This window comes from Bufo gargarizans, chromosome 8 (genome assembly GCF_014858855.1).
Source record: "Bufo gargarizans isolate SCDJY-AF-19 chromosome 8, ASM1485885v1, whole genome shotgun sequence".
Classification (NCBI taxonomy): Eukaryota; Metazoa; Chordata; class Amphibia; order Anura; family Bufonidae; genus Bufo; species Bufo gargarizans.
In genome coordinates, this window is record NC_058087.1 from 161,449,206 (window position 1) to 161,477,175 (window position 27,970).

A 27,970-nucleotide genomic window follows, 5' to 3' on the forward strand; every position below is an offset into this window, starting at 1 on the left:
GGAAAAAATGTGTATATTATACAAAATGGATAATAAGTACCTTACAAAATGAGTCATACCTACTGTAAGTAGAACAGCTTCAATAGTTCAATATTTATCATTTGTTTCAATAATGCCTCATCCCAATTTTTTTGCCATTTGGCAATAATCAATTTGTGAGATTATGTGCAGTTCCCTATGAAGCCTTATTTATATTTCTAAGAGATTAGAAGCATTTACATAAGTGCTAAATTACTCAATTATAAAATTACACACAGTAACAAGTTTTACTATAGAGAATTTGCCAGCTTCAGAGAATATCTATTTTGTTGTATCATTTGAATCCATATTTAATGTAACTATAACTCTGATCTGATATAATTACAGTGCAAACTCATATTTTACTTATCACAGGTTTTCTTTTATCAATCATTGCCAACATTTACCAGCTGGCTTTACATTCAAAATGATATATTTACACTGTAATATGATTAAAATAATAATTTAATAAGGGTTCTTAGATCTAAGATTCTATGTAACACTATTATAAGATGTGCAATTACTTTTATCTATATACACTCCTCAATATTAAAACTGCAACATCAAGAAAGATTAGTTGTAAGGTTATGCAAACTGAGGAAGAACAAGGTGCCGCTAACTTGCATATGATCATATTTTCAAGGTCTGAGCTTCAATCTATAGCATATGGAAGGGGCATAAAAGCAAGGTTTAAGCAAACATTTTAGCCAGGAGAGATTTTTAAACAGGATAACGCATGGCTGCATGTTGGTTGTGTTACAGTGGGCAGCCTATATGGCCTAAATGCTCTACCATGGCTTACAGCCTCTCAGGACTTGTCTCCCATACATCACATCTGGGACGTCATTGGTTCACAATTGCAAAGGGAGCTGCCAGCAGCTGAACTTGATGATTTGCATGGCCTAATGCATTTAGAGTGGCAGAACATTCCTCAGACAACCAATCAATGATAGCATTCTAAGCTATGTAAGTGCAGATGTATTTCTGCATATGGTGGCACTCATACTTGATATGGAATAAACTGAGATGGCAATTTCAATGTTAACCAGTATATATAGTATAGAGTGTACAATATATAGTATGTAGTAGAAGTTTGTGTTCCATAACCCTACCAGGAGGCTCTGGTGCCTGTATAAGTTACCCCTAGACTCAAGTAAAAAAAAAACATGTGTCACCGAAAGCCTGATTCACACGCTTGCCATAGAAGAAGCAAGAAAAAGTACAGATAACAGACTGACATCTGGCATTTAGTGTTGCGAGTGAATCGATGATAACTAATTGGAATTCGACCTGAAATTTGGGAAAAGTTTGATTCACCAATTATCATGCATGCTGACATGTACGTGATCACGCTGTCACCACGTCATCACACTGGGCGGGGGCATAGTGAGTAGTGATGAGCGGCATAGGCAATATAAATTTTCGCAATATTTTGGAATTTTTTTCCATAATATTCACAATAAATTTGCAAATTCTATAATTCGTGATCTCCAGTTATTATTTTTGTGATTGCGCAAATCGGCACTAATAATGCACATATTTTTGCACAATACATACAACTTCACATTTTATCAGGTCTGAGTAGATATTGCTGATTGGTGCACCAACTATGTCTGTATCATGTATGCATGGGCAGCAGAGAAACAGTAATTCCTATCACACTACCTAACACCCTGCACTGGATCAGCTACACTATATCACTATCTAACCTACAGTGACTATCTCCCACTAATTATCTGTATTATATATATGAGCTAACTAACTGTCTAATGTAATTGGATAAGGAATAGGATCCAGATGAAAGCACAGAGCACAGCACCGTCACTGCTCTATTTCTGGACTGCAAAAAAAATATCAGAAACATCAGAGCTCTGACAAAGATATTGCAGCCTTCTCATTGGCCCACAAGCTAGAAAGGAGGTTACTGATGGAAAAAAAAAATCTAGAATATTCGCGATTACAAATATATAGCACTATATTCTACATCTTTGCGAATTCTTGAAGCGCAAATATTCAAGATAAAAAATTGTGATTAGAATATTCGCGATCAACACTAGTGGTGAGGTCAAAACGCTCGAGAATTGGCATGTTTTCTTCAATCAAGATGGCCGTGACAGCATCTCCACGATCAAATGGATAAGATGAGTATGTATTTTTTTGTTTTAACCCCCTGATATGTGACTGAATGCTGCAATCAACGTCGAACGTGGCATCTGAACGGTTAAATGAGAGGGGGTGGTACGATCACCGTTCCCCATCATTGCACCTGCTCTATACAATGGAATATGACTAGAGGATGTTTGGCACCAGGTCAGAAATGTGACTACAAATTAAAGGAAACCTTTATAGTTATGTATTTTCCAAAGACCTAAACAAATCTTTTGACAGATAAAAGTGTTCTTTAGAAAATACCTGAGTAATAATATTTTTCCCTGACATGTTCCTATTCACAATATCTTATGAATAGGTAATATTCAGTATACATACGTCCCTCCCCATAAATATGTTGATAACTGTATTACATTTTAATGTCTATCTATCCATCCATCTATCTCATTTACATAATAATATATTTGAATTATGCACTATTTTGTATAGACTGATCGTTTCTTACGTTTGTCTTGGTGATTATGCTGTCAGTGCATTTTGTACTACTTGAAGTGGAACACATCATTTGTCATTTCATCAAAAAGGTCATGTCCACTCATTTTCTGCATGACTCTCTACAGATCTACTGGTGTGCTGTTGAGATTAACTTTCTAATTTAAAAACCCAGACAAACAAGTATTTATATTAGAACATTATTGATGAGCAATGTCTGGGGAGCTCTGGCTACAGTATTAGCCAGTCATCGAGCAGCCACTGTGACAAGAAAATCACTTAAGCATAGGCATATGGAGTCTATTTTTTGGGAGAAATAAAACACTGACATGATCTATGTATGTTACTTGATATATTTTAATATTACATATTGATACTCTAGATAACGGGTACTCAATAACTTTTTGTAAAGGACCATATACCTGGGTTGCTAAAGAGTGAAGGTTCAAGATGCCCCCACACTTTAAATACTCATAGTCTTTCCTTGTTTAGTGATTGCCTCACTGTTATGCCCCCTAGATGTCCCCCTTCACAGGGTTGTGCTCTCTTAGATGACCCCCAACATTTATGCTCCCTGATAGTTATGCCCCCTTTACTGGCTCTCTCACAGTTATGCCCCCATTGTTGACCCCCACACACTCATGCCCCCTAAATAGCCCCTTCACAATTATGCTTCCTTAGATGGTTTCCCTCACAGAGTTGTGCCTCCAGTTTGAATACTTAGCGGAGCACGTCTGCTCCGCTGTGTGCTGCGCTGTCTGTGGATGAGCACAGCAGGTGTACTGACATCACTGCATCATGCCGGTTTGCACTGAACTACAGGCAGCAGCAAGAGGATGATGGTTCCCTTCTTCACCATTGTATTTAACTTTATCCATGTCCTGAAGACATACAGAGGTTGGGACAGCTGGCAACCATGGTCCGCATTTGGACTGTGGTCTGCCAGTTGAGTACCCATGCTCTAGATGCTAATTTGCAGAGTTTTAAAATACAATTTTGCAAACGGAGTTGATGTTAAAATAATAATTTGTATTGCTTTACTGAAGTGATCTTCCTGATCGTCAAACCGGGATTCTCCTACTGTCGCAAAACTACAACTCAAATCATGGCCACAGGCTGGGAACATGGCTCTGCTACATCTACAACGGAATAGGGGACAATGGAACAACTTTCCAAATAGATTAAAGAGCTGAAAAACACATATGTTTGTATATACAACTAGAACTGGCTTCTCTTCAGCCTTGGACAAATAGCTGAGCACTGCACTTGGATATCTCTGGTAGTGCCATAGAAAGTGAATAGAGCATCAGCATCTTTTAAGGAATACTCTTTGTAGAAAGCAATATAAAGGTGAAAAAAAAGTTGTATGTAACTCACTTCATGAGTTGCGTTTCGTTTGATGTATTTAAAGGGGTTTTTGCTTTTTTTTTATATGGATGACCTGTCCTCAAGATAGTTCATCAATAGATAGGCGGGGATCTGACTCCCGACACCCCTGACGATAATCTACTTAAGGAGACAGCAGCGTTTATATGAGCGATGTCTTCTCTTCACTGTTTACATGCTCACCGAGGTGACCTCAGTGGTGAGCAGGTGTGTGATTACAACTACGCTGCCCCATTCACTTCAATAGGAAAGAGCCGTCCCAAAGAAGTGAAAAGGATCGCATATTGTTAATTACACCTGCTCACCTGCTCTCTTCGGGGGTGCCAGAGGTATTTAATATTGACAACATATTTGCTTGCTTGAGTAGTGCGACACTTTACAGTCTGTAAACTGGCAGACTGAATATGTAAAATGCACAATTTTACTTTTGAAGGCAATTTTAAACTTTGTCATCTTCCACTAATAATAGATACGTAATTAAAGGGATTTTGTCACCTCGTTTTAGCCTATAGTGATGCGGACATGCACGGCTAGATCGCCGCTAGCATGTCCGCAATATACCTGTCCCATAGCGCTGTCTCCTTTTATTGTGTTTAAAAAATTATTTCAGAGATATGTAAATGAGCCTGGTAAGGAGCCCGAGGGGCTACACTAACCTTCTTGGAGCCCAGCCACGCCCCCCTGTGAAGGAGCCCAGCACCACCTGTGTCCTCCAAATCTCCTCCTTGCTCACAGTTAGATCTCCGTAATCTTGCGATGCGTGAGCTCGCGCATGCGCAGTTCCTTCCCTGAGGCTGATGCCAGCAAATTGAAGGAACACTATGCCGGCACTGCCCATGCGCGAGCTCGCGCATCGCGAGATTATGGCGATCTAACTGTGAGCAAGGAGGAGATTCGGAGGACGCAGTCGGTGCTGGGCTCCTTCACAGGGGGGCGTGGCTGGGCTCCAAGAAGGTTAGTACAGCCCCTTGGGCTCCTTACCAGGCTCATTTACATATCTCAAAAATAACTTTTTAAGCACAATAAAAGGACGCAGCGCTATGGGACAGGTATATTGCGGCCAAGCTAGCGGCGATCTAGTCGTGTATGTCCGCATCACTATAGACTAAAACGAGGTGACAGAATCCCTTTAATGCACTTACAGAAGCAGTGTCATTAAGATGAACCTAACCTGGGTTCTTTTAAATGTCTTCAAGTGAATTATGTTTGTTAAATACACAGTGTAATCCAGCGCAGTCATATATTAATTATTAGTTTCTCCATTCGTTATGATTAGCTGCTCTTCCGCGGCCTTTAGTTCCTGTGTAAATTACTGGTCTACATGCACACCATGACTCTTTGCAATTAACAACGCATTTATGCTCTCTGCATCAACTCCGGAAAACACTGTGACCTGGTTTAGACCTGATTTTCTAGGCCTTCTATAATTAATTGTTTACCTTGCTGCTCTCTCATACTTTCATCTCAGATTCTGTAATCAATAAATAAATAAATATTGTGTGTGAACATTTTAATTTTCAAATTTATTTCACATAGTATTTCCAGTTTAACTATTGAACATGTTGTCTAATAAAGAAAATAATGGCTCTAGATCTATCATTTAAGAAGGTAAAAAAAAAAAGAACAGAAATGTTTGTGCTATGTGATTAGTGACATACTGAATTAGAGACAAAGCCTGAATTAAGTATTCCTATGAACATTTTATATATTTTTTTTTTGCATTGGTGCCTTGTACCTGCCACTGCCCTGCTCCTCCTTGTGGACACAGAAGCCACACTACTTACACAGCTGGCTTCCTCAGTCAGCCAGCAGTCTGGTTTGGTTAGCTCTACTCCCCCAGCATCCCTTATGTCTTCTGCAGACTGCAGTTTTATTCTATGGTTTTATTCACCCTACTCCCCCAGCATCCCTTATGTCTTCTGCAGACTGCAGTTTCATTCTATGGTTTTATTCACTCTACTCCCCCAGCATCCCTTATGTCTTCTGCAGACTGCAGTTTCATTCTATGGTTTCATTCACCCTACTCCCCCAGCATCCCTTATGTCTTCTGCAGACTGCAGTTTCATTCTATGGTTTCATTCGCCCTACTCCCCCAGCATCTCTTGTGTCATCTGCAGGCTGAGGCCTGTGTTCCTTGTGTAGGCCTCTTGTCCTATAGAGCACCCATGCTTGTTTCTGTCCGCTTAAAAGACAAGCATATGCACATCCAAATTCTTCTCCAGCCTATTGTTGTCCACTACTGGGTAGTTAATGCAACTTCCTCACTGGGAGGGTACCTGGAGCTTTAAGTTCCTAGTCTCTAGTTAATAGTGAAGGTGTGTTATTCTGTCAGAAAACCATATACCAAACTTCTGTCTTACAACCAACTCTCATTCTCAGCAATTTGCCCTGACCTTAGTCTGTTTCCCCTATTGCTCCTTTGCTGTCAGCCCTGACCTCAGGCTTGTTTCTCAGAAATTTTTGAACTCTGTCTACCCTAAACTTGGCCTGTATACTTACTATTAACCTTACCTTACCTGACCCCTTGTTGCATACAGCATACAGCAAAGAGCAGGAAGACAGAAGGGAACAGCATGTTCGCACTGTGTGCCATCTCATCGGCGTGGGTGCCAGGTGTCAGACCCCCACCGTTCTGATATTGATAACCTAGCTGAGAATAGGTCATCAATATAAAAAAGCCTGGAGAACCTCTAAGCAACATCCTGTATATAAATTCTATGTAAATGCTTATTTTAACATCCCAGCAATTTGACTTTTTTCTCTTTAATGAATAACTCCAGCAAACTTCAAAATTAATCTACTTTGTTTCTATATATAAAAAAAAAATAACAAAAAAGTCTATTTTGTAGACACCAAATGCACCAATCAAGCTATTTCATAAGGAGAAAAGCATGTGAATTTTGTCCAGGCACTATATGATTAAGTCGACAATATTATGTGAGCAACGCTTGAGTACCCACTGTGCTGTACTTTTGACCAAATTGATTTGTGTAATGAACACTTGCTCTGTCTCTTCTCTAAGCTTGAATAGGGCTCTTGATTTAACCAGTAATGCTGGAAGCCAAGTGAATTTACAGCCCCCACAGTCATTCTCACTCAATGTGAAGAGAATAGCAGCAGCCTTACAGGAGCAAAGCATAATTCAATACATTCTGCTATAAGCAGAGAAAATAATATCACACAGCTCTGCAATATACCTATTTGATATGATTTGTAAACCTGATAAAAAAGCAATCGAGAAAAGTTCAGGGCACAAATATATGAGTCCTGAGAAAAATATGAGTACATTGAATGTGTATAAAGCTGAGGAATATCATGCATATTAATTCAGATTCATACATCCGGCACCTTTATTGCAAGCTTTCTAGTTCTTTCCTCTATAGCATAGATACTTTTGTTGTAGGTGTGGATATTCTACTGTTCAGAAAGTTTCCCACTGCTATTGAATGTGGCATCTTTCCCGTAAATTTGTAAACTTTGAATAAATATTGTTAGAAGCTTAAACCACATGTTCACTAGTTCTGTCTGTGTTACAATCTGGTCCCCCAGAGACTGCAGCTGTGCAATTGTCTGGGTATGACAGGGTGGCATATTGGTTAAGAAGTTGTTTTTCACCCATAGATGGTGGATATCCCACAGAGCATAGCAGTCTGTGTAGTATTGTTCTATATGAAGAAAATGATGTGACGTTTTAGCCACATTTATTAAAATTCTGTTGATTTCATTCAATTGAGTATCCTCTGGATCGGTCATCGGTATCTTATTGGTGGTGGTCCAACACTTGGGACCCCCGCCGATAAGAGGATAGTTCATCAGTAGACAAGTCTTGGAAAACTCCTAAAGGTATGAAGCTATCTATAAAGCCACCCTGAAAAATGTGTTTAAAGGGGTTTTCTATGATTACAATGGTTTTTAACAGATATGGTCATGTACTTGCTTACCTCATACACATCTTCCCCATGTTTTTTTTGCTTTTTTTCAGCATAAACTCTCTTGTCCAGTTTGTTTTCAAATAATCACTCTGGTTTCTTTCTAATCTGTATGTTGCACTTCCTGTTGCTCTATCCAATAAACCCATGATGCACTTGTCCTTTCTCTGTAATGGCTCCAGCACTGCCCTTAATAATCCTTAGCTAGTTTATAGCCCCTCCCACCCAGCTAGTTACATAGACACTCCCCTATCTCTGCCCCTAAGCACACCCAGCTAGTTTATAGCTCCTCCTATCTAGCTAGTCACATAGATACTCTCCTATCACTGCCACTAATAATCCTTAGCTAGTTTATAGCCCCTCCCACCCAGCTAGTTACATAGACACTCCCTTATCTCTGCCCCTAAGCACACCCAGCTAGTTTATAGCTCCTCCTATTTAGCTAGTCACATAGATACTCCCCTATCACTGCCACTAATAATGCCCAGCTAGTTTATAGCCCCTCCCACCCATCTAGTTACATAGGCACTCCCCTATCACTGACCCTAACCACACCCAGCTAGTTTATAGCTCCTCCTACCCAGCTAGCTACATAGACACTGCCCTATCACTGCTCCTAACTGCCCCATAGACACTGCCCTATCACTGCCCCTAACACCCAGCTAGTTATATAGACACTCCCCTATCACTGCCCCTAACCACTCCCAGCTAGTTTATTGCTCCTCCCACCCAGCTAGTTACATAGACAGTCTCTAATCACTGGCCCAGTTGCTGCTTTGGCAAGTCCATGGACATAACATCACAGAAAATAAGAACGAGCTGCATGGACCTGATCATGTGACCATAGCTCAGAACTGACCATAATAGGAATAAGATTACTTATATTAGGGCTCACTTACATAGGCAGATAAGAGTGCTTACTGACGAGCTAGCAAGTCAATTGTTCTTCTTTTACTTCTATTTACAGATAATTATCATTAGTATGTTTGGGCAATCATTTGCATGATCCCCATGGAGTTTACATTTTTGAGGCAGTATGCTACCTGTTTTCCCAACAATCAATGATTTTAATTTTAGTGTAAAAGATATGATCAATGACAAATGAGCATTTGCTTATTTGTTATTTGATTGGCAGGCTTTAGAGATGAGCCAATTTCCTAAAATTGGTTTGGATCCAAATTGGCCAAGAAATATGATCCTAGAACAAATCGCTTCCACACAAATTGAAAGTGCTTTGAAAGTCTCTCTCCTCAGTCTGGAAAAATTATCTAAGATTTTTCTGAAAAATTGGGGTTCAATTTTGAGACTAAAGAGTTAATTTTCTCATCTGTAGCAGACAGGTTTACACTAGGCAATAATTAGGATCAACTGTTTTCAGCCATGTATACTTATTTATGTATCTCTTAATGTTTAATTACATGTAGCAAAAAGTCCAAATGGATCCAGCGAGTAAAATCAATGATTCTTTATTTCTTCATAAAAAAAAAAGTATAAACAAGTAATCCTCCTGCATAAAATCAACGCATTTCAACCATAAGACAAGTCTTCTTCATGGATTCATACTATGAATCCATGAAGACCTGTCTTATGGTTGAAACACGTTGATTTTATGCAGGAGGATTACTTGTTTATACAGTCAGGTCCATAAATATTGGAACATCAACACAATTCTAACATTTCTGGCTTTATACACCTACCACAATGGTGTATAATGATGGGGAACGGCACAATGGTTCCCTGTCATTGCACTCACTACTTACAAAGAAATGCCCTTTGTGGCAAAGTAATTCCTCTGTGTATTTTTTTGTAGAATTCTGCAGCCAAATCAAATTTTCCAATAATTGCTCATCTCTAATAAATATCGATGCAATAGAAATATCTAATGCTAATGTTAGACATTATGGCGATTAAAAGTCCATTCAGCGGAGTGAGTCACCTGCTCTCTTAAGTTTTCAATATTCTTACCACATAAACAAGAAAGTAAGAAGAAATGTTTCAGAGCTGCTGATGAAGTATGCAATTAACATCTGTTTCTAAATTAGCAACATATTTTCAATTGTCACACAATGAAATATTTGCCGTTCTTACAAATTATTTTATGCCACTTTTACATAATGTTTTCATTCAAAAACATGGAAACTATCATGTGAAGGACAATAAATTAACAAGTAACCTGCTGTTATGCTTTGAATCAAAGTAATGCAGATTTCACTTTTATATTTCTTAGATTTTATATTTATAACCGGTTAGACTGTTTTAAAAGATAAGCTTACTGTGTGTGCTGCGTACTATCTGTCTGAGGGTGCGCAGTGCCATCAAATCTGATTATGATATATGATAAATGAGAACGACTGCAGTTTGTGATAACAGAAAAAAATAACAAATAAAACAGCAATGTATTCATGGAACTCAAAAATGCTAACTCGTCAGTAACAGCAAATTTTATTTCCACATTGATGACGGCAGTTTTAAAAGGAATAATTATAGTAATCGACATATTGGAAATTTTCCGCAATGTCATTTCTCCCTCCTCCCATTGTATGTGTAATTTCACGCTGGAGCTAAATGGGAGTGGTCCGCTGTGTGTCGCACCTTATGCCCTTGTAAAAGCCCATATGGCCCCGGTAATAGACCATACAGCCCCTGTTATTGCCCACACGGCACAGGTAGGTTAGCGTTAGGTCCTGTGTCGCTTTGAGATACCTTGACGGGGTGCGTGGGCCCTGGTATGTTCTTGATATAAGAATATATTGTTGTAAGTCTCATTTTAATATCAGTGTGAGGGTTTAGCCATATATTGTCAATTGCATTTACAATTGCAGTGCACCATTTTTTCTAATTTTTTTGTTTTATATAGCCAATCACATCCACACATTTGGTTATCCTGTGTAGGATGTCTTTGTGGTACATGTGGAACGCTGCGGGCATCCTCCATTGTATGCATTTTTGCTGGGGATTGCTGTTAGCAACCGACCACATGTGCAGGATTTGCTCCCCCTGTTAGAAATGCACAAAAGCATATGCGGTCTTGAGCGTTTTATGCCTTTCAAGACCAATTTATTCTGTTATTCTGTTATATTATGAGTAAAGTAATTCAAGTTTTTATTGAATTTTGCAAAATTATTTTTACAGTGTAATAATCAATACATTTGATATATTCATTATAAAGTTAAATTATAGCCATTAAAATTGCAGACTTCCCTCCCTGGTGTATAGGTTCAAAAGTTAAAGGGGTTATGCCATGATTGATGTAAAAAAAGAAAAGCAGACATCATATAGTACGTCAATACCGTTCTAACAAAACTAGACCCAGTCCCATACCGCACATGGGTCCAGAGATTTCCACATTCACTGCTCCAATTTGTCTGCTAGATTTATTTCAGGCAGAAAGCTAAAAGGACGTGTCCTTTATGATATAACTCTCTCCGTGTAACTGTCACAGCTTCTAACAGAACATATGGTTGGTGGCAGCTGAAGATTTAAACTGCACGTTTGACCAGCTCAGTGAGACGGACGAAAAAAAAGAAAAAGAACAAACAGCAGGTGGCGCTTTACAGATACATTGAATGGCTCACTGGCTATACTAAATTTTTAATTACATGCAATTACAAATCCTACTCAACTTTTTTTTTGCACTGATATGCACTTTATAATGTACTCTATCATTGTCTAAATGTTACTATAAACTCTAGTTCCTGATAATTTGCCCATGTCAATGTGTCGCCAATCAACTGCCATACTAGCAAAATTTACATTCATTGTTTATGCAGCACATTAAATCATTGTGTCTGGACAGCAGATTGTGGTGTATGAACAGTGATCTGCTGCCCAGAAACATCTATGTGAGGATGAGCATTTGCAATATAGCCATTGCTTGTCCCCATAGAGTGGAGGTGATTTCTCCACCCTCTTGATGAGCAGACAGCAGGCCCTTCCTGATAGTTGCCTGCTTGGTCAGCACATTTAGATGTGCCCTTAGGGATATATTGTGAATTGTTTTTGGTGGTCTACAGAATATGTTGATGTTCTTCTTATTGTAGGTTTAACAACTTCTTTAAGGTAGGAACTAGGGAGTACTTCAATGGATTGTCTTATAAGGCCAACTACTTCTTATAATATATTTAACCCATTGATAAGCCGATTGCTGGAAACTGATACTGAGCATACAGTACAGAATAATTGTGGCTAGCCATATGTTTCTGCAGGGCAAATACTGTCCATAGACCACCAGGGTGACATCTGCTTTTATTTCCAGGATGGCATCTGCTATTGATAAATGTTTTCCATTCTGGCAAAGAAAGAGATCCAAATGAGATCTTAAAGGAGTTGGCCACTTTCTGGCTACTTGTGACCAATGTGCAGATAAGATGACTATATTGCAATTGCTAATATATCCTATGCTGATATTCTGTGCAATTTGCAATATTTCAGAAGCCATTCCCGCTTGTTCAGCAATTCTTTTGTGCTGTCTACTCAGAGGTCCTGTCCATAAGATGGCTGCTGATGGAGGGTTATGTGACCAGGCAAATCACCTCCATGTGATGTCTCCTCTATTCAAACACACTGTACCTGCATTAAACTCCCAACATTTCAAGGGCAGATATCAAATGTGATGTATTTGAATGGAGGAGACATCACTTGGAGGTGATTTTCCTGGTCACATGACCCTCCATCAGCAGCTATTTTATGGACAAGACCTCTGTGTGAACAGCACAATATACTTGGCAAACAAGGGAGCATACCTTAGTAAGTGCCATATGGTCATCTTGCAAACAAATTGGTCAACAGAAATCAGAAAGTGGTCAACCCCTTTAACAAGCTCTGTCTCTAATGTCACCAGATGTAAGGCAGCTATCCTATAAATTAAGTCTGACCCTTTAACTAGGCCTTAGGACTTGAATATTAAATAAGCTAGCACCTCATTTTGGCTAATAAAAAGAGGTCCTAAGTGAAGAACTCATTCCCGCTATGACATCCATGTGAAGACCAATACCTGCACAGCATTTATGCTCTTATCTCTGTGCTGGCTTTATTTGTGTATGCAGGGGGTGAATTTAGAGTGTTATAGTTCTTATTTCTACCTTATATTCTATACATTTGTATATACATGTATACATATTTTAAATTTATAAAATAAAAATAAAAATAAATACTACAATAGCAGAAATAGTAATAAATGTACAGTAAGTGTGATAAGTGACAGAAGCAGAATTCAGCCCTAAATAATGATACTGGCTCTATCCATTTACTTTACACAACCGGCCCTGAACATGAAGAAGTAGAGTATATTTCAGTATGAAAGATTTATACATGTGGAAAAAGTTACTTCCCCATACAAAATAAATGTCAAGAACAAAGTGAATAGCTCCTTCTTAGCAAATCAATCCTGTCTAGATTTCTTTTAATCTTCCAATATCTGTCTTCAGCTCAAGGCGAACAAGTACCACTCTCTCCATCATTTTTCCCTGTGAAGTTAGCTCATGTCATGTATGTAAAGCCCCTTTTGTTGTAGGAGTTGTGTTGACACAACCTACTGCTGAGTGGACTTGCTAGATCAGTTTCGTGCTGTTAAAAAAAGGTCTCATCCCTGTACAAAGCTACTTTTAACATGGAAATAAAAGGTCACAATTCCATGCCAGTCTTTCATTACTTGACCTATGATAGAAGATCAACAGATTATCCAAAATCAAGCTGTGTAGACGTTTGTGCAGCATTGTGCCAGGCTGCCAGCTATTTCTCCAGCCAGTGGAAATTCATAGCCCTTTTTATGATACTGTCAATTCCTCCTTAATTTGAGTTACAGTGGATTCAAGAAAAGACTCGACAATCTCTTCATTGCTGATTTTAGAAATTCATAAATATTTATTTGGGAGGATTAATATGGAAAAACGTTCAATTATTTTGTTTAGCACACACAGCAGACAATAAATTGAACTGCGAGGCATTGTTTAGATTACTTCTACGACTATTCTTTGAAATTCTAACTTACGCAGTTAAAAAGCACAAAATAATAGTAAAATAAATGAACAAATATAGTTTAATCGTTGACAGATCCCCTGGACAGACTATAAACATCGCCACTCATATAAAAGCTGGAGCAAATGTCTCCTCATGATCTAGCGGGCTGCTCTCCATGTTTTACAACCCTTCACACTACATTAACCTTTTGTACTGCAAGTATTTATGACCTCATATACCAGTATTAATCAAACTGAAAGCTAATTTTTAGTGCTGTGGATAAGCCACCGTTGTTTAGGAATATGCTTAACTTTCCTCGCCTTTTTACTCCAATCATTTTGATATATTGACTGATTTTTACACATATACTTAAGCCACCAAGCTATTCTTTTCGATAAAACATGTTTAAAAGTGTGCATGTGTAATGTAATGTTGGCAATATTAAATAGAGAGAAATTTCAAACATATTTGAAGTCAGAAGTGTAATTTAAGCAAATCTGGAACTACTAGACATCAGGCACAATTGTGACTGAAACCTCTGTGGTCCTTATAACTATCTCCTTTGTGGTGGGAACAAATCTATTATTACTGCAGTGCAATGGTTCCTTTGCATATATCTTTTTGTAGGCAGCTTCTTTTTGAAAATTTACACAATTATTATATATCATATTGCACAAACCACATACAGTCCTAAACTCCACATCTAGTAAAAATATTAAAAGGATCGCCTAAGAATTCACACTGATGGCCTACCTAGACCATCAATATGCAATTGGTGGGTGTCCATATAGTGTTGAGTGAAAAATGTGACTCAATAATTTTTTCCTAAAGTGGTTGTGGAAAAAAAGATATATTCTCACCTTATCCACTTTATCACAGAGAGGCCATCAGCTCTCGTCTTGATTAAAGAAAACCCACCAAAGGAACATCGGCTAGCGTGGTGACCACCTCTGCGATCAAGTGGATGAGGTGAGTATAATTTGTTTTAACCCTTTCGATACCAGCTCCGTACATGTATGTACATGCAGATCGATGTGTAAACATGGAGCCTGCTCGCACGCGCAGCAGGCGCCATGGCCGGCAGATCTCTGCTGTTTCAACCAGCAGAAATTTGAGGCTAATTACCATTACCAGCAATAATGCCGATTGCGGTAATTAAATGCTTTAGCTGCCGTGACCAAGTGAGGTAACGGCATCTAAATGCGCAAGACCGACGCGCGTTTCGGTGAACCTTCGTTATCCACCTGAGGAAGGTTTACTGCAACTTGCGTCGGGGATGGCGCCATTTTAGAGAAGTTTAAAGCAGGCATCTTAAATCTTTTCACCCCGATTCAGTTTCAAAGTTAGCATACCACCATGTAGGGTTGGTGCCCCCGAAACATAACCATACTTTTCTTGTGAATATCAAGTCTTGCAATTCTGAGACATGCCTCTCTTTATTTAAAGTTTTCAGTGCACCATATCTAGGGGTCACTTGTTTTGATGCACCATCTCGCCGTTAGTGCTTATCTCTCTGGCTAGAAAGGCAGTCCCTGAGAGGCGGGAGCGATGATGCAGTGGTAGTCAGGTGCACCAAATGGATTAGACTCAACCACAGTGCACAAAAAAACATATTAGCATAAAGTAAAAAATAAGTACTTCTCATTATTAGAGGACTGGATTTCACAAGAAAGTTATGGTTAGTGATGGACAAACATCAGTCGGGACGACGGTGCGGCAGGCCCCATTCACTTTAATGGCAGGTAAACCTGAAAAACCTTCACGTCATATTTTCAGTCACAAAGATACTTACTAGAAGTGCACAAATTGTCCCACAACATGGACAGTGACACACCAGAGGGGGAGCAATGGCAAAAATTCCCACAAAAAATATGTATTTTAATCAGGGGCCATTTTATGCGTCTTAAAGGGAAACTGTCAAAAATGTGACCAGCTGGAGCCCTAGAAAATTTTTATTTTAGACCATGGGAATACAGGCGCCGAACATTAGGCATTCACCAGACACAAAACATCAAATGATTATGTGGCTCGAGGTATATTAGACGGTCATTGGATATCAATTTTACTGCAGGCCAGTGGACTACAGGCCCCAAAAATATTAATTCACTGTATAGAAAAGAACAATTGATAATGTGGCTGGAGATACATTAGGCGGTCACCGTATAACAATTTTACTGTTGGCCAGTTAGATTACAGGCCCCAAAAATTGTGCATATACCATAAAGAAAAGATCAAGTGATTTTGTGGCTGGAGGTATATTAGACGGTCAATGGATATAAATTTTTCTGTAGGCCAGTGGAGTACAGGCCCCAAACATTAGGCATTCACCGTAAAGAAAACATCATGTGATTAAGCAGCTGGAGTTATATTAGATGGTCATTGGATAACAATTTAACTTCAGGCCAGTGGAGTACAGACCCCAATTATTTTTTTATTCAACGTACAGAAAAGAACAAGTGATTATGTGGCTGGAGGTATAGTAGACGGTCATTGGATATCAATTTTACTGCAGGCCAATACAAATACATGTCAAATACATATATTTAAAATAACTAAAAATATAAAATTGGATTAAAAACATGGCTAATGAAACCCACTCTCTTGAAAAAAAAACACAAATGATATTAGTTTAAATTTGATAACACGTGGTCGTCACGGGAGTTGAATTCCTCCGTGGCCCTAAACAGGCATTCATCGGACAGAAAAGACCTTTTATTCAGCTGTATTTACATAAGACAGGGACCACTATTTCTTCTGGGTGGTAGTGGATATGTGTAGGCTGGCATGAGAAAAATCAATTAAACGTGGTCGTCACAGGTGTTGAATTCCTCGGAGAATCATGCCTCATTCATTTTTAGAAATGTGAGGTAGTCCACACTGTCATGAGCTAGGCGAGTGCGCTTATCGGTCACAATCCCCCCTGCTGTACTGAACGTCCTTTCGGATAGGACACTCGACGAGGGGCAAGCCAAGAGTTCCATGGCAAATTGTGCCAGCTCTGGCCATAGGGCAAGTCTGCACAAACAGTAGTCAAGGGGTTCCTTGCTTCTTAGAGCGTCCACATCGGCCATTAACCAGATGTAGTTGTACACCTTTCGGTCTAGGCGTTCCCTGAGGCTGGATTCGGAGGGCGGCTGTAGATGGGTTGGCTGCTTAAATAATCTCATATCCGAAGTAACCAACACATCTTTTGCAAGCGCTGAAGGATTGGTACCCACAACTGTTTATTTGTCGGTAGAAATTCCTCTGCCAGAGCTTGCAACAGCAGAATGCAGCATCTTTAAAAGCAGGGTCTGGAAATGCTGCATTCCGACAGCCTTCTGTGATGCTGGTAACATGTCCGCCATTTTGTGTTTGTATCGGGGGACTAAGTACGTTGTCACCCTGTACTGGTCCTTGCACTTTATGCTTTTAATACGGGGATCCTGGAGCATGAAGACCCCCATTTGCACTAAATCGGAAGAGGTGGAGCCGCCTGGCTCCTGCTCATCGCCCAGGAGAATGTCGTCCTCGGTCTCCTCCCCCCAGCCACAGACAACACCAGAGATACCAGAAAAGTTTAAAGCCTGCTCTTCTTGCTCCTCCTCCTCCCCCCAGGCACCATCCTCCACTGACTCCTCTTCAGACTCCTGCTGACTTGTCTCAGATGGAGTAGCCCCCCCCTGGGAATTCATTTAGCATTGCAACTTCCTAATCTTCCTGCTCCTCGACGGCTTGATCAATGACACAATGAAATGCACGCTCCAGAAAGAAGGCGTAAGGTACAATGCCACTGATGGCACCCTGGCTGCAACTGACCAGTTTAATGATCTAATCAAATGGCTGCAGAAGTCTGCATGCGTAGTGCATGAACAGCCACTGGCATGGTGACAAAGAACCAAGCTCCCCAGAACCTGTTCTGCCGCAGAGTTCGTACAGGTAGTCGTTAATGGCAGGTTTCTGCTGGAGTAGCCTATTAAGCATATACAAGGTGGAGTTCCAGCGCGTCGGGCAGTCACAAGTCTGATGTCTGACGGGCAAGTGGTGTCACCGCTGAATGTCAGCAAGGTGAGCCTTGTAAGATCTTCTAAAATGGGCAGAGATTTTCCTGTCCTGCCTCAAGACTTCCTGTACCCCGGGGTATTTGGCAACAAACCGCTGCACAACTAAGTTCAGGACGTGTGCCATGCATGGCACGTGTGTCATTTTGCCCTGTTTCAACGCGCTCAGCAGATTGGCCACACACCACTTTGCCAACTGTCAAATTGAGTGGAGTTAGCCACTGATTGGCCTCTGACCACAGAGCTTAAGGGGTGTAGGACCGGTGTATTGAGCGGGGTTAGCCACTGATTGGCCTCTGACCACAGAGCTTAAGGGGTGTAGGACCGGTGTGGCTCTTGGCTTCCAGGCACAACAGCCACAGTACAGCATGGCAACGTCTCACCTGGCACATCAAATAAGTTCTGGGGAGCTGGGGGGGGGAGTGTGCAGCGGAAAAGTCGGTAGAAAAGGAGGAGTCAGCCGAGGAGGAGACAGGATGGAGTAGGAGGAGGAGAAGAAGAGGCAGGCCTGTATGCAATCCGTGGTGGTAACACCAAATCCACACGGGTGCCACGGGTTGCATGCTTGAAAACCATCAGAAGGTTCACCCAGTGGGTAATAAAAGTTATGTACCTTCCCTGCCCGTGTTTGCTAGATCACATGCCTGTGGTCAACTGGTATATCACACCAGTTGCAATTAGTTATTCCAATAGTGTTTGTCCCTCTATCTAGCTGCAGTATCGCAGCAGAACCACACACAACTGCTAAATGCACCATAATATACTTTCAATGTTAGAAAGTATATTATAAGTATATCACACCCCTCAGTAAGTCAAACCTATCAATAACACACCTATACCAGTCCTTAAAAGGACTTTTGTGGCCCTATTAGCCAGCGTTTGGTGTTCCTAACAGTCTGTCCCTGCTCCACACAGCAACTTCTCCATACACTCGCAAAAAAACAGAATGTAAAATGGCTGTCAGATTGTGTTTATTTATAGGGGAGTGGGTGTGTCCATGTGCTGAAACGTCTCAATTGGCTGTCCTGTCCCACCTAATAGATGTATCATGGGTCAAAGTTCGGCTCTATGCAAATATATATGGCGTGTGCGAATATCGACATATGTTTGCATGTTCGGCGAATCGCAAACAAGCAAAGTTCACCGCAAAACGACCACCGGACGAACCGCAAGGCCATCTCTAGTTCTGGTTACATCAGGACTTGTATCCTACATGGCAATATACTTACTTTGAAGCCAATTTTGGAGGTGACAGACTCCCTTTAATGTTGGAAGCCTTGAGGCAATGGCCTTCTTTGGCCATGATATATTCTGAGTCAGTGCTGGGCATCTGATTTACATTTGTTTTTAACAAGAGGTTGAAAAATATAGTAGCAATATAGCATCTCCTTTTGAAAATAAATCAGTTACACCAAAAGCGAACAGGCTTTAGGCGCACAAGGTTTAATATGAAAGAAAATAGTTGATATGGCAGGGATGTAAAGAAGCATCACTTTAGACATATAACATAAGATCAAAGCAAGCATGCCAGGAGTAACAGGTGACAGAAGAGCTTTGAAGATGAGGGGTCTACTTTTGTCTGTGATTTGTTGCCTAATGAAATGTCAACTATGGAAGCTTGTCACCTGGCTATACTTTTACTGTTACCTCTGCTGTAGATGTTATGTTGATATGCAGAGTCAGTATAATTATAGTCTGCAGGGGAGACATTTTATGATTGTATAAAACATAGATTTTCAGATTTGCATATCTTTACAAATTTGCATGCCTTTAGCAAAGAAGAATACATCAAACGCTATTTTTTTGTACCCAACCTCAATTATAGACAACAGGAAATAAAGAAAAATCCTTTTTGTCTCTGTCCTCTGAGACACTGCAGCAGCAGCAGTGTCGTAAATATAAGAAGGAATTTAAATTTTCATTGGTAGGGATCGTAATGCACTTCAAAGCATAATGGGTGTATATACTGCCTGTTATAAAGAAGACAAACACAAATAATCTATTCCTCTTTAAATGTGAAAAAATATCCCAGGTTAAATAGTAGGATAAAAAGTCAGAAGAAAAAAACATGAGTTCAGCGGATTTGATATAAAAAAAAGCAAACAGTCATATATATACCTCTAAAAACAACAATTTCTTTCATTATATTTGTTGGAAGGATTTTCCCTGTACAAGAGAAACTGCTGAGACTTGTTACTTCAATTCCATCCACACTTGAAAGAAAAACCTGCATTGCAGCTCAGGATTCACAATATAAATGTGGATAAAAAGCACCACAAAGTACATATCATGACGTATCTTTTAATGAATATTTAACCCCTTAAGGACTCAGCCCTATTTCACCTTAAGGACTTGGCCATTTTTTGCAAATCTGACCAGTGTCCCTTTAAGTGCTCATAACTTTAAAACGCTTTGACTTACCCAGGCCGTTCTGAGATTGTTTTTTCGTCACATATTGTACTTCATGACACTGCTAAAATTGGGTCAAAAAAGTTAATTTTTTTGCACCAAAAAATAAAATTTTTACAATTTTTTTTGAAAAATTAGCAAATTTCTAAGTTTCAGTTTCTCTACTTCTGTAATACATAGTAATACCCCCAAAAATTGTGATGGCTTTACATTCCCCATATGTCTACTTCATGTCTGTAGCATTTTGGGAATGATATTTTATTTTTTGGGGATGTTACAAGGCTTAGAAGTTTAGAAGCAAATTTTGAAATTTTTCAGAAATCTTCAAAATCCCACTTTTTATGGACCAGTTCAGGTTTGCAGTCATATTGTGAGGCTTAGATAATAGAAACCTCCCAAAAATGACCCCATTCTAGAAACTACACCCCTCAAGGTATTCAAAACTGTTTTTTCAAACTTTATTAACCCTTTAGGTCTTCCACAAGAGTTAATGGCAGATGGAGAAACAATTTAGAAATTTCTATTTTTGGGAAAATTTTCCAATATAATCAATTTTTTCCAGGAGTAAAACAAGGGTTAACTGCCAAACAAAACTCAAAATGGGTTGCCCTGATTCTGTAGTTTGCAGAAACACCCCATATGTGGTCGTAAACTACTGTTTGGCCAAACGGCAGGACATAGAAGGAGGGGAACACCATATGGGTTTTGGAAGGCAGATTTTGCAGGACTGGTTTTGTTTATACCATGTCCCATTTGAAGCCCCCTGTTGCACCCCTAGAATAGAAATTTCAAAAAAGTGACTCCATCTAAGAAAGTACACCCCTCAAGGTATTCAAAACTGGGTTTACAAACTTTGTTAACCCTTTAGGTGTTCCACAAGAGTTAATGGCAGATGGAGAAACAATTTAGAAATTTCTATTTTTTGGAAAATTTTCCAATATAATCAATTTTTTCCAGGAGTAAAACAAGGGTTAACTGCCAAACAAAACTCAAAATGGGTTGCCCTGATTCTGTAGTTTGCAGAAACACCCCATATGTGGTCGTAAACTACTGTTTGGCCAAACGGGAGGACATAGAAGGAGGGGAACACCATATGGGTTTTGGAAGGCAGATTTTGCAGGACTGGTTTTGTTTATACCATGTCCCATTTGAAGCCCCCTGTTGCACCCCTGGAATAGAAATTTCAAAAAAGTGACTCCATCTAAGAAAGTACACCCCTCAAGGTATTCAAAACTGGGTTTACAAACTTTGTTAACCCTTTAGGTGTTCCACAAGAGTTAATGGCAGATGGAGAAACAATTTAGAAATTTCTATTTTTTGGAAAATTTTCCAATATAATCAATTTTTTCCAGGAGTAAAACAAGGGTTAACTGCCAAACAAAACTCAAAATGGGTTGCCCTGATTCTGTAGTTTGCAGAAACACCCCATATGTGGTCGTAAACTACTGTTTGGCCAAACGGCAGGACATAGAAGGAGGGGAACGTCATATGGTTTTTGGAAGGCAGATTTTGCTGGACTGGTTTATTTACACCATGTACCCTTTCAAGCCCCCTGATGCACCCCTAGAGTAGAAACTCCATAAAAGTGACCCCATCTAGGAAACTACAGGATAAGGTGGTTGTTGTTTTGGGACTATTTTAGGGGTAAATATGATTTTTGGTTGCTCTATATTACTCTTTTTTGAGGCAATGTAACAAAAAAATTAAATTCTAAAAATTTTTCTACATTCGCTATTTAGTTTTGTGGAACACCTAAAGGGTTAACATAGTTTGTAAAGTAACTTTTGAATACCTTGAGGGGTGTAGTTTCTTAGATGGGGTGACTTTTTTGGAGTTTCTAGTCTAGGCTACATCAGGGGGGGCTTCTAATGGGACATGGTGTCAAAAAAAAAACTGTCCATCAAAATCTGCCTTCCAGAAACCGTATGGAGTTCCCTTCGTTCTATGCCCTGCCGTGCGGCTATATAGCCATTTACGACCACATATGGGGTGTTTCTGCAAACTACAGAATCAGGGCCATAAATATTGAGTTTTGTTTGGCTGTTAACCCTTGCTTTATTACCGGCAAAAGGGATTCAAATTGAAATTTTGCCCAAAAATGGGTGTTTTGGCACCGTTTTTGTTTTATATTTTTAACACCGTTCATTCGAGGCGTTTGGTCAAATGTTATTTTTATAGCGACGACTTTTACGCACGCGACGATGCCCAATATGTATGGCTCTCAGACTTTGGAGACACTAAGCAGGCATCCTAAAAACTGCGGCCCTCCAGATGTTGTAAAACTACAATTCCCACCATGCCCTGCTGATGGCTGTAGGTTGTCTGGGCATGCTGGGAGTTATAGTTTTACAACATCTGGAGGGCCGCAGTTTGAGGATGCCTGCTCTAAAACTAATATTTTTTTGGGGAAAAAAAATTGTTTCTGTGTCTCCAAAGTCTAAGAGCCATAGTGTTTTATGTTCTCTAGTGGACTGTTGGGGATTATAAAAATTTAGTACTCCATGGAAGTGTGATACTCCCTGAAGCAATCGATAACGCAGAGGCCCGGATGATCGGGGCACGTGTCACATTGAGTGGTGGTGTCCTTCTGTATCCCCCTCTTGTGACACACTCTGCATCTTTTTTGGGTTCGTCCCTTCTTTCCAGTATGGGGGACCACACCTGGAAAGTGTTGGCCAGGGACGATCCGGGCGCCTCCAGTTCCCGAGGTACTCCGGCCTGCTCTTTCCCGGTCCGAAAAGATCAGGTCTTTGAGGACTGCCTCATAGAATTGGAGGAATGTCCCTGTGCTGCCAGCGCTTCGGGATAGTACAAAAGAGTTGTACATGGCAACCTGCACCATGTAGACCGTAACTTTTTTGTACCATGCCCGGGTTTTGCGCATGGCATTATATGGCGTGAGGACTTGATCAGAGAGATCAACTCCTCCCATATACCGATTGTAGTCGACGATACAATCGGGCTTGAGGACCGTTGCCGCGGTACCTCGCACAGGGACTGGGGTGGTGCTGTTACCGTGGATTGTGGACAGCATAAGGACATCCCTCTTGTCCTTATACCTGACCAGCAACAGGTTTCCACTGGTAAGGGCACGGGTCTCACCCCTGGGGATAGGTACCTGGAGGGGGTGGGCAGGGAGGCCGCGCTGATTTTTCCGCACGGTCCCACAAGCGAACGTGGATCTGGCGGCAAGGGACCTGAACAAGGGAATGCTGGTATAAAAGTTATCCACGTACAAGTGGTAACCCTTATCCAGCAGTGGGTGCATAAGGTCCCACACGAGTTTCCCGCTAACACCCAGAGTGGGGGGACATTCTGGGGGTTGAATACGGGAATCTCGCCCCTCGTACACACGAAAATTTGTAAGTGTACCCTGAGGTACTCTCACAAATTTTGTATAGCTTCACGCCATACCTCGCCCGCTTTGTGGGAATGTATTGGCGGAAACTGAGTCTCCCCTTGAACGCAACGAGAGACTCATCAACCGCGACCTCCCTTCCAGGTACGTAGGCCTGCTGAAATGTGGCCCCAAAGTGATCGATGACCGGCCGTATCTTATACAGCCGGTCATAGGCAGGATCACCTCGGGGTGGACATGCTGCATTATCGGAATAATGCAGACATTTCCGGATGGCCTCAAACCGGGGACGTGTCATGACCATACTGTACAGTGGGGTCTGGTATAGGACGTCCCCACTCCAGTATTGCCTGACACTGGGTTTTTGGACTAGACCCATATGCAGCACGAGGCCCCAAAATGTCCTCATTTCGGCTGCACTGACCGGCGTCCAGCCACCGGGTCTAGCCAAAAATGAGCCTGGGTTTTGAGCGACGAACTGTTGGGCGTACAGATTCGTCTGCTCCACCATCAAATTCACCAGTGGGTTACTGAAAAAAAAACTAAAAAAGTCTATTTCAGTAAACCCCACTGTGGGAATCTGGATTCCAGGATTGCCAGCGAAATCCGGAATCTCAGGCTCAAAGTCCACTGGGGGACACCAGCTAAGTTCATCGGCAGGGGGCTCCGGTGAACTTATTTGGTGGGCCGGGAAACCAGTACGAACCCCAGGGCGGCTCGTACTAGGGTGGGCCACAGGATCCCTAGCATGTGTGGCCCCTGGCTCCGCCTGGCGGCGTCTCCGCCGCCTTGGTGGCTCATCGTCATCCGATGATGATGAGGAGGATGCGGATGACAGAAGGAATGTGGGGTCATCCTCATCCTCACTGGGGCTCTCGGAGTCGGAGGCAATCTGGGCGTATGCCTCCTCGGCCGAGAACACCCGGCGGGCCATGGGTGTGTGTGCGTGTAGGTGTGCGTGTGTGGAAACCTTTATTATATGTGCGTGTGTGTGGGGGCAACGGGTGTTCGCATACTAAAAAAAGGAAAATAAAGGGGCAAGTGTTAGGAAAAAAAAAAAAAAAAGTTCAAAGTTGCTGATCAGCGGTACAACGCTGATCAGCGGTGGGGCAGGCGATGCGCTAACAGTGGACGGACGCTAAAGTGCCGACCAGTCAGCGAACGCAGAAAAATAAAAAAAAAGTGGTGGTAAGGGGGCTAGTGGTGAGGGGGGGGGGGGCTGGGGGAGGGCTGGTGGGGGGATGGGTGGGGGGGGTGGGGGGGCTGGTGGTGGTGGGGGGCTGGTAGGGGGGGGCAAGTGGCAGGGGGGGCTCTGGGGTCTGATAGATGGATCAAAAAAGTTTTGTGTAAAAGTTTTTTTTTTTTTTTTTTCCTAACTAACTTTTCCCTTCTTTCCCTTCCTAATGGTGCCTCTCCCTCACTGACCCTAACCTACCTGAGTGGCGATGGGTGCAGGAGGGTGATGGATGCCGATTAGGGGGACACAGGAGCTGGTGCTGGACGATGCTGCACGGTCAGGGTGCTGGACAGGAAGAGGAGGGGAGAGAGGAGCGCAGGAAGTTTGAATCTCGCGCCTCTCTCCCCTGCACCAATCAGCACCCTGGACAGCAGTGTTCAGCACCAGGGCCAGCACCGCCTCCTGAAATCCTCGGACTGCGATTGGTGGTGTAAAATTACGCCACCGATCGCAGTCTTTTTCCGGTTCATCGGGTCACAGCACACCCGAATGGACCGGAAACGCAGAAAACCGCAGGTCTGAATGGACCTGCGGTTTTCTGCGATCGTCTATACGGGGGGGTCAAATTACCCCCCCCTGCGTTGTTACGGGATGCCGGCTGAATGATTTCAGCCGGCATCCCGTTCCGATTAACCCCCGCGGCGCCGGAATCGCGAATTGAAGCCATGACGTACCGGTACGTCATGGGTCCTTAAGGATTCGGGAAACATGCCGTACCGATACGTCATGGGTCCCTAAGGGGTTAAACAGTTTCCGTTTATAAGGCAAAAGTGAATTTGTCTGGGAACTTTTCAAAACAAACTCGAGACTTCAAAATTATATTTCTGGTGATAAACTTTTCAGATGATTGATGGAAACGCATTAAGAATATTCTCTTACCTAAGGCGTCTGTTTCAACTGAAAAAATACATATAATATGAATTCAGCGGGCCTTTTTTGCAATACCATTTATGTGTCATGAATCAAGAATTCTTGACATTTCTACTTGTCATTTTTGATACTTGTGGCTTTCCCTGTCATACTGTTCAGTGAAATTGACTGGAAGTACTGCATTCCAATTACGATTGGATATAGAAAATTGAACCTTCTGTTGACTGGTAGGGTACATTGTATAGGCTCCACTGTTCTTTCCATATAGATATGTATAATTGAATGCCCTGCTGATAAGTCAGATAATTACATCATAAATATAAAATGTGTGCTTTAAAAGGATTGGAAAGTTCAATCCCCCGCCTGGAAACAGGACCTACATTATGGTGGTGGTCACCTCCTGGATTTGTGCTCTACAATGTAAGAGTATGCCGAGATAAAAAAAATCTTATTTAAAAAAATAGTAGAAATGCTTGGTTTGACATCTAGTTTACAGAATCAGCACAGCGACTGTGTAGAGTTTGACATATACTGTATGAGATCAGTGATAAATATACATACATGTGCCTATGAATTCTGTTAGCATATGTGAGTCGGGTCTAACAAACAATAAAGCTATTTGAACACAAAATTCAAATAAATTATTTCAAACTGGTTATAGAAACTGTAGGAACTTAATTTGACAACATAAAATTTTTTTTTTTTCCTGGTTTAAGTTTGTTCTCTAACCCCTTTTGTTGTAAATGAGGCCCCACTGATGAGCAACTATCACCAAAGTGAAATATTTTCCTGAAATAGTTGAAATATGTTGTATTACGTGGTACCCTTTAAAATGGGTGTCATGCAATAACACATTTCTTGTCATTAATGGTTAGATTGAGTCCCTTGAAATGGGAGTTGCACTCCGTCTCATGGAGGCTTTTCCGAACAGTGCCTTAATAGGGCATATTGAAAGGGGTCATCCTAATGAGACAACCCCTTTAAGTGTGGTTCTGTCCTGATGTTTAGAAGTCTTGTACTTAGCTTTGCCTTTTTTCTCTATAATTTAACACCTTCATTCTCCAACAGACCAAGAGAATATCTGATATATTTTTATTCAATGATCCCCAGGCTATAATGTTTGGAGGAACACTTGAAAGGGTTGTCCAAGTAATGTTTATGAACTATTCTCAGGATAGGCCATCAATATCAGATCAGTGGGGGGTCCTGCACCTATTCAAGTGTATAGGATCGAGCAGTCTTATTGAAGTGAATAGGAAGGCTTGTAATTACACCTGCTCACTGCTGCTTTTACGATGACGAGCAGGTAAACAACAAAGAGAAGGCTGCATTTCCATGGAGCGCACCTTCTATTCAACCTGGAGGATAGGTAATCAATAAAAATAATTTGGAAAACCTGTTTAATCATCCATATTTTGTGTACTTGAAACACTTATGAGCAGAAAATAAATGGACTTAAGGTGAATTTATTTGCAGGCAATGATTGTAAGCATTTCAAACCCAATTATGTCTTGTATGTCTAGACTTACCTTGAAGGTTTACCTATGATGAGTCTTTAAATTTCCAACAATTCCAAAATGTGCTCTTGTAACATAAATTACTAACTCTCTGAACTGGAGCAATGCAGACAATAAAATTGAGCAGACACCTGAAAATAGATTTTCCTGTGTCTGATCTCCCTGGTTCTAGTATCAAATACAAGTATAGTTCATAGCTCCTTTACTTTGTCAGCAAAGATAGGCAAGGAGTTGTAGTGATGGCCATTAACACATCAGCTATTTTTCTTCTGTCTATTCCGAGAATGCAGGTTCCCTAATGATGCTTGTATTTTTTTATTTGCTGAACTTGAGTTGAAAGGGTTTTCGACTATGACTAATCATTTTAGTTAGAAGAATCCCCGAACAATAATCTGATGATATGGTCATCTGCTCCTGGGACCTCCAGCAATCTGCTGCTATATGGGAGGGAACCCAGTAGTAAGTTCTCTATTCCTATGCATCATCATCATATGGGGCATGAATAACTACTTGGTGCTCATTTACATTCATGGGTCAAATTTATAATGTAAAGAAGTGTCACATCCTATTGTCTTATAGGTGTGGGTCCCACCGCTAGGACCCGCACCTATATCGAGAAAGGTGCACTGCAAGTTAAGGAGGGCAAA

The 27,970-nt window shown here is 41.0% G+C and overlaps 1 protein-coding gene across 8 annotated transcripts in view; it reads right to left on the reverse strand.

Moving 5' to 3' along the window:
• Window positions 1-27,970, reverse strand: part of RBFOX1 (RNA binding fox-1 homolog 1) — a 333,478-nt gene that overhangs the window by 249,904 nt on the left and 55,604 nt on the right. The gene's annotated exons all lie outside the window — the stretch shown is intronic.